The sequence below is a fragment of the Theropithecus gelada genome, chromosome 3, assembly GCF_003255815.1.
Source record: "Theropithecus gelada isolate Dixy chromosome 3, Tgel_1.0, whole genome shotgun sequence".
Taxonomy (NCBI): domain Eukaryota; kingdom Metazoa; phylum Chordata; class Mammalia; order Primates; family Cercopithecidae; genus Theropithecus; species Theropithecus gelada.
The window spans coordinates 54975890-54983394 of NC_037670.1; the positions used below are offsets into that span (position 1 = coordinate 54975890).

At 42.1% G+C, this 7505-nt stretch overlaps 1 pseudogene across 1 annotated transcript; it reads right to left on the reverse strand.

The window, feature by feature from the left end:
• Nucleotides 1-4318: 4318 nt before the first annotated feature.
• On the reverse strand, nt 4319-5324 carry LOC112621096 (annotated as a pseudogene). Its single transcript, XR_003118659.1, has one exon. The product of XR_003118659.1 is annotated as a glycine cleavage system H protein, mitochondrial pseudogene (transcript).
• Between the last annotated feature and the right edge of the window lie 2181 nt (nt 5325-7505).

The following is a 7505-nucleotide window of genomic DNA, read 5'->3' on the forward strand; positions in this document are numbered from 1 at the left end:
GGGAAAATCGTGTGAACCCAGGAGGCACAGGTTGCAGTGAGCTGAGACCGTGCCACTGCATTCCAGCCTGGGTGACAGAGTGAGACTCCATCTCAAAAAAAAAAAAAAAAAAGTCCTGGACAGAGCAATCAGGCAAGAGACAAAAATAAAAGGCATCTAATCAGGAAAAGAGGAAGTTAAACTATTCCTGTTTTCAGACAACATGATTCTATATCTAGAAAATTCTACAGTCTCAGAAGAAGCGCTCTTTAAACTGAAACAACTGCAGCAAAAGTTCAGGATACAAAACAAATGTACAGAAATCATTAGCATCCCTGTACATCAACACCATCCAAGCCAAAAGCCAAAAGCCAAAAAAAAAAAAAAAAAAAATTCCCATTCACAATAGCCGCAAAAAGAATAAAGTATCTAGGAATACAGCTACACAGGGAGGTGAAAGATCACTACCACAAAGACTGCAAAACACTGCTTAAAGAAGTCAGAAATCGGCTGGGCACAATGGCTCATGTCTGTAATCCCAGCACTTTGGGAGGCCAAAGCAGGAAGATCACTTGAGGTCAGGAGTTCAAGACCAGCCTCGCCAACATGGCAAAATCCCATCTCTACTAAAAATACAAAAATCAGCTGCATGTGGTGGTGGGCACCTGTAATCCCAGCTACTCTGGAGGCTGAGGCAGAAGAATCACTTGAACCTGGGAGGCAGAGATTGTAGTGGGCCAAGATCATACCACTGCACTCTGGCTTGGGAGACAAAGTGGAAATCCTTCTCAAAAAAAAAAAAAAAAAAAGAAAGAAAGAAAGAAAAGAAAAAGAAAAAGAAAAAAAAAAAGAAGTCAGAAATGACAAAAATAAAAAGTTATTTTGTACTCATGGATATAAAAGATTAACATCATTAAAATGGCCATACTGCCCAAAGAAATGTACAGAGCTAATGTTATTGTTACCAAACTACCAAAAACATGCTCAACAACAACAAAAAACTAGTTAAAAATTCACATGGAACCAACAAAGAGCCCAAATAGCCAAGGCACTTCTAAGCAAAAAGAACAAAGCTGGAGGCATTATCCAGTTTCAAACTATACTACAGAACTATAGTAATTAAAGCAGCATGGCACTAGTACAAAAACAGACTCATAGGCCAATGCAACAGTATAGAGCCCAGAAATAATGCCACACATCTACAACCATCTGATCATCAACAAAGCTGACAAGGGGAATGTGGGAAGAATTCCCTATTTAATAAATAGTGCTGGAATAATTAGCTAACACTATGTAGAAAATTGAAACCAAATACCTTTATTACACCATGTACCAAAATCAACTCAAGATAAATTAAGGGCCTAAATGTGAAACTTAAAATTATAAAATACCCAGCCAGGCGCAGTGGCTCACGCCTGTAATCCCAGCACTTTGGGAGGCCGGGGTGGGTGGATCGCAAGGTCAGGAGATTGAGACCATCCTGACTAACACAGTGAAACCCTGTCTCTACTAAAAATACAAAAATTAGCAGGGCGTGGTGACGTACACCTGTGGTCCCAGCTGCTGGGAAGGCTGAGGCAGGAGAATGGCATGAACCCGGGAGGAGGAGCTTGCAGTGAGCCGAGATCACACCACTGCACTCCAGCCTGGGCGACAGAGCGAGACTCTGTCTCAAAAAAAAAAAAAAAAAATATATATATATATATATATATATATATATATATATACACCCTGGAAGACAACCTAGGAAATACCATTCTAGACATAGAAACTGGCAATGATTTTATGATGAAGATAAGAAAAACAATTGAAACAAAAGCAAAAATTGATAAATGGGACCTAATTAAAGAGCTAGTTCACAGCAGAGAAAACTATCAACAGTAAACAGTCAACCCACAAACCAAAAGAAAATATTTGCAAACTATGCTTTTGAAAAAGGTCTAATATCCAGCATCCATAAGGAACATAAATAAATTTATAAGAAAAAACAACCTTGTTAAAAAATAGGCAAAAGACATGAACAGATGCTTTTCAAAAAAGACATACATGTGGCTAACAAGCATATAAAAAAATGCACATCACTAGTTATCAGAGAAATGCAGAGAAAAACTACCATGAGATACCATCTCACATCAGTCAGAATTGCTATTATTAAAGTCAAAAAATCACAGATGCTGGCAAGGTTGGAGAAGGGAATGGTTATACACTATTAGTGGGAGTATAAATTAGTTCAACCACTGTGAAAAGCAGTGTGATAATTTGTCACAAAACTAAAAAGAGAATTGCCATTTGACAAAGCAACCTCGTAATTGGATATATACCCAAAGTAATATATTTTATCATAAAGACAATGCACATGCATGTTCACTGCAGCCCTATTCACAATAACAAAAACATGGAATCACCTGGTATGCCTATCAATGACAGACTGGATAAAGAAAATATAATATGGTAGGGTATGTCGGCTCATGCCTGTTTGGGAGGCCAAGGGATGTGGATTGCCTGAGCTCAAAAGTTCGAGACCAGTCTGGGAAATGTGGAAAAACCCCATCTCTACAAAAAATACAAAATGAAAAATTAGGCCAGGTGCGGTGGCTCACGCCTGTAATCCCAGCACTTTGGGGGGCTGAGGCAGGCAGATCATGAGGTCAGGAGTTCAAGATCAGCCTGGCCAACATGGTGAAATCCTGTCTCTACTAAAAATACAAAAATTAGCTGGGTGTCGTGTAGTGTGTCTGTAATCCCAGCTACTCAGGAGGCTGAGGCACAAGAATCACTTGAACCCAGAAGGCGGAGGTTGCAGTAAGCCAAGATTGCGCCACTGCACTCCAGCCTGGCAACAGAGGGAGGCTCTGTCTAAAAAGAAAGAAAGAAAAAAGAAAAATTAGCCAGGCATAACAGTGCATGCCTGTAGTCCCAAGTACCTGGGGGGCTGAGGTAGGAGGATTTCTTGAGCCCAGGAGGTTGAGGCTGCAGCGAGCCAAGATCACACCACTGCACTCCAACCTGGGGTACAGCATGAGACCCTGCCTCTAAAAATAAATAAAATAAAAGACTTAATAAAAACAAAATATGGTACATAAACATCATGGAATACTGTGTGGCCATAAAAAAGACCAAGATTATTTTCTTTTGCAGCAACATGGATAGAGCTGCAGACCACTATCTTTAGAAAATTAATGCAGAAACAGAAAACCAAATGCATTTTCTCATTTATAAGAGCTAAATAAGAAGAACACATGGACACTAAGAGAGCAACAACAGACACTGAGGCCTACTTTAGGGTGGAGGATGAAAGGACAAAAAGGATCAAATCAATACCTGTTTAGCGCTATGCTTAGTACATCAGTGACAAACTAATCTGCACACCAAAACCCCGTGACACAATTTTACCTATATAATAATCTTGCATGTGTACCCCTGAATCAAAAATGAAAGTTAAAAGAAAAAAAAAAAAAAATCAGCCAGGCATGGTGGCTCACACCTGTAATCCCAGAGCACTTTGGGAGGCCAAGGTGGGCAGATCACCTGAGGTCAGGAGTTCGAGACCAGCCTGGCCAACACGGTGAAACCCATCTCTACTAAAAACACAAAATTAGCCGGGTGTAGTGGTGCACGCCTGTAATCCCAGTTACTCGAGAGGCTGAGGCAGGAGAATCACTTGAACCCGGGAGGTGAAGGTTGCAGTGAGCTGAGATTGCACCATTGCACTCCAGCCTGGGCAAAAAGAGCAAAACTCCATCTTAAAAAAAAAGACAATAAAAGAAAAAGAAAAAAAAAAAATCCATGGGTTGGGGAGAGTACAATGTAGGTGGAAGGACTGGTCTGTGCTACAGATAGTGGCCCCGGTAGGGCTGTCTCTGATTTGTGTCCATGCAGGTAGACGAGATTATGAACTGATGGTCCAGAATCCTAGGCTGGTGGAGAAAACAGGTTCGTACTGCAGATTCAGTGTCTTGGTACAGGAATATGTCAGGAGTCTTGTAGACACTTTTGTGGGTTTTGGCAAGAAATACCAGGATAAAATATGCTGTGGCAAAATTCCTGCAGGTGGTGCCTAGTCCTGGGAGGGGTGTGAGCACGTCAATGTCTAGTATCTTTTCTTTTAGAAAATCAAAGTTGGTGATTTATTTTTATTTTTTATTATGTTAAAGGTGACAGATCTTGGCTTAAGAAAAACCAGATTTGTGACTAAAGGAAACATGTTCTTGGAGCTTTTCATTGTTCTGGCTTATATTTTCTTTTAAAAAGTAACTTTCCGTAAGTTAAAGTTAGCACTTTCACAAATACTAGCAGAGTCACTAAATGAAATATTAACATCAAAACAAAAAACATGATTAAGAAGTATTTTATTATTTTGCTGCAAAGCTGTTGCTTTACTGTATAAAAATACCATCAGCAAATGCAGTGTATTGCAAAATTAAGATAGTGTTGTTCCTCATGTGACACTGTACAAGCAACAGAAACCTCTTCACTCTCAGTTATTTCCAGTAGAAAGATCATTAAGTATTTCAGCCCAAATTTACAATATTATATAAGGCTTAAGAATAATAACGTTATCTTTGAATTATGTAATTTTTATAGCCAGTTTTTACCATGGATAATTTCATGACTTCTGAATACTAGAGCCTAGACTAAAAATCATAGGATATTGTGAAAAAGACGCGTAATATATTTATCCATAATCATTAGAAAGTTAAAGGGCATTTTCTTTCATTAGCAGTGTTAACAGTTTTTTATCCCCATTGGTAATGCTAAAAGTTGCTATTCTAAGTCTTCCATCCACTACTAATTCAGGACAACTCTGCTGGGTTGCGTTATTTCACACTAGTTTATTTAGGGGTTCCATTTTCACTCCTCAATAGATTTTATGTATCTCTCATATGCTTCTTCACTCATAAGTTCTTCTAGTTCTGAAGGGTTACTCAGTGTCATCTTGATCAGCCAGCCATCTTCATAACAAGATTTGTTTACAAGTCCTGGATTTTCTCCAAGAGTTTCATTAATTTCAGTTACTTCTCCTGATAAAGGAGAATAGAGTTCACTAGCAGCTTTCACACTTTCCAAAGCACCGAACTCATCTTGTTTGTTCAATTTTGTCCCAACTTCAGACAGACTAAACATCTCCCAACACTTCCTGTGCAAAATTGCTGATTCCCAGTGTTCCAATACCATTTTCTGTTATCATGTTTCTCTGTGAATTTACACACCGAGAGCAGAGCGGGTCCGTGCGCAGCTTCCGGACGGCGCCCACCCCCAGCTGCCAGGGCCTAGGCGGGCAGGGCGTGGCAGGCGACAGGACTGCCGCGCAGGGTGCAGAGCACAGCCCGCATGCTCAGCGCCATGTTCGCAGGGGTGCTGGGGGTCGAAGCGCTACGCCTCGGCCAACTGCGCGGGGAGGTGGGGCAGGGCGGGGCGGGGGGGGGGCCTCTAGTAGGTATCTTTGTTAGTGGGTGAAAATCCTGTGGTGGCAGCTGTGGGGAAAAGGGAATCTGTTATCAGCGCTCCTTTCCTCTAAGTTTTCAGTCCTCTCTCACCCTGGGAGGTGACCTGGAATCACAGGACACTGGGCAGTGTGACAGCCTGTGTACAGGAGAGCAGAGCCTCCCATTCCCAGACCTAGAGTTCCATTCCAGGCTAGGCCTCTGAGATATCTTTCTTCTGGCACCAAATCTGTAGTTTGCTAAATATCAAGTAATTCTCCAACACCAATGCACTGTCTAAAACTTGAATTCTGTTAGTCCAAGCTGCACCATTTTGTAAGCCCCACCATTTCGCAGACAATGGTCAGAATGAAACATTCCACAAGGGTTCGGGCCTTGACAAACATCCTGCCCAACCACCGGACTTTCTTATCACACCCGTCTATGTAAAAGTCCAAGCAACCGCCTTATTACATCTTGCTGGAAAAACGGCCAAACTGCCTGATCACAAGAACATCCATCCAGGCAGCAAGCCATACTGCCCCGATGCCTCCCACCAGTCTGAGCCAACATACAATTCCATTTTATGCCCTTCCTAAAAACATGCTGACTTCAGGGTACAACACTTTCTAATCCAAAATCTGATATTTTCTCACTCCATTTGCCATTCCCCCTTCCACCTTCTTTCTAATCTTGTTTGCTCCTCCCTATGAAAGCCTTTGTCTGCCTAAGCTTTGCAATCCTTAAAGATTTTATAGTTGGTACTTCCTTCTGTTGCAATACTCTTTTAAAATTCAAATGTTTTAACATAAACCTAATTTTGTTTTATTTTACAAAATCTAGAAACTGCCTCAAAATAACAACTTTATTTTCTTTTTCTTTTTTTTTTTTTTTTGAGACGGAGTCTCGCTCTGTCGCCCAGGCTGGAGTGCAGTGGCCGGATCTCGGCTCACTGCAAGCTCCGCCTCCCGGGTTCACGCCATTCTCCTGCCTCAGCCTCCCGAGTAGCTGGGACTACAGGTGCCCGCCACCTCGCCCGGCTAGTTTTTTGTATTTTTTAGTAGAGATGGGGTTTCACCGTGTTAGCCAGGATGGTCTCCATCTCCTGACCTCGTGATCCACCCGTCTCGGCCTCCCAAAGTGCTGGGATTACAGGCTTGAGCCACCACGCCCGGCACAACTTTATTTTCAGTAAGACCTTCCCATTCCTTTTCCATTTTAACCTTAACTGCATCTGCCTGTGGGTCCCCAGCTTTCCAGGGCTCTGTAGCTTCTCTCAGTATAAAGCCTTCTTCCATGCCTGGGGTGAGCAAGCTGGGACATCTGCAGGGGCGGCTCCCCAGAAAGAACTAACTGGGCCTTTAATAACCTCCTTTTGCAGACTCAATATTAGTCTTAGCTTGAAGTCACTGGGCTCAAGCCTTTATTCCATGTCAGTTATTCATTTGGTTTTTGAAACTGTTTGAAAAATCCAGCAAAATTACTCAAACATGGTGTTAATATAAGATTTTTTTTTTTTTTTTTTTTTTTTTTTTGGAGACAGAGTCTTGCTCTGTCGCCTAGGCTGGAGCGCAGTAGCAAAATCTCAGCTCACTGCAATCTCTGCCTCCCAGGTTCAAGCGATTCTCCTCCCTCAGGCTCCTGAGTAGCTGAGATTACAGGCACCCACCACCACGCCTAATTTTTGTATATTTAGTAGAGACGGGGTTTCACCATGTTGGCCAGGCTGGTCTTGAACTCCTGACCTCAGGTGATCCGCCTGCTTTGGACTCCCAAAGTGCTGGAATTACAAGCATGAGCCACCACACCCGGCCAACAGTTATATTTTATACCTCAATAATAAATGCAAAAGTATATATTCCTCTCAGAAAATAAACCCATTATTATTTCTATTAAAAATTATGTAGTAGGCCAGGCACGGTGGCTCACACCTGTGATCCCAACACTTTGGGAGGCTGAGACAGGTGGATCACAAGGTTAGGAGATCGAGACCATCCTGGATAACACGGTGAAAACCCGTCTCTACTAAAAAAAAATAAAAAATTAGCCGGGCGTGGTGGCACTCTCCTGTTGTCCCAGCTACTCGGGAGGCTGAGGCAGGAG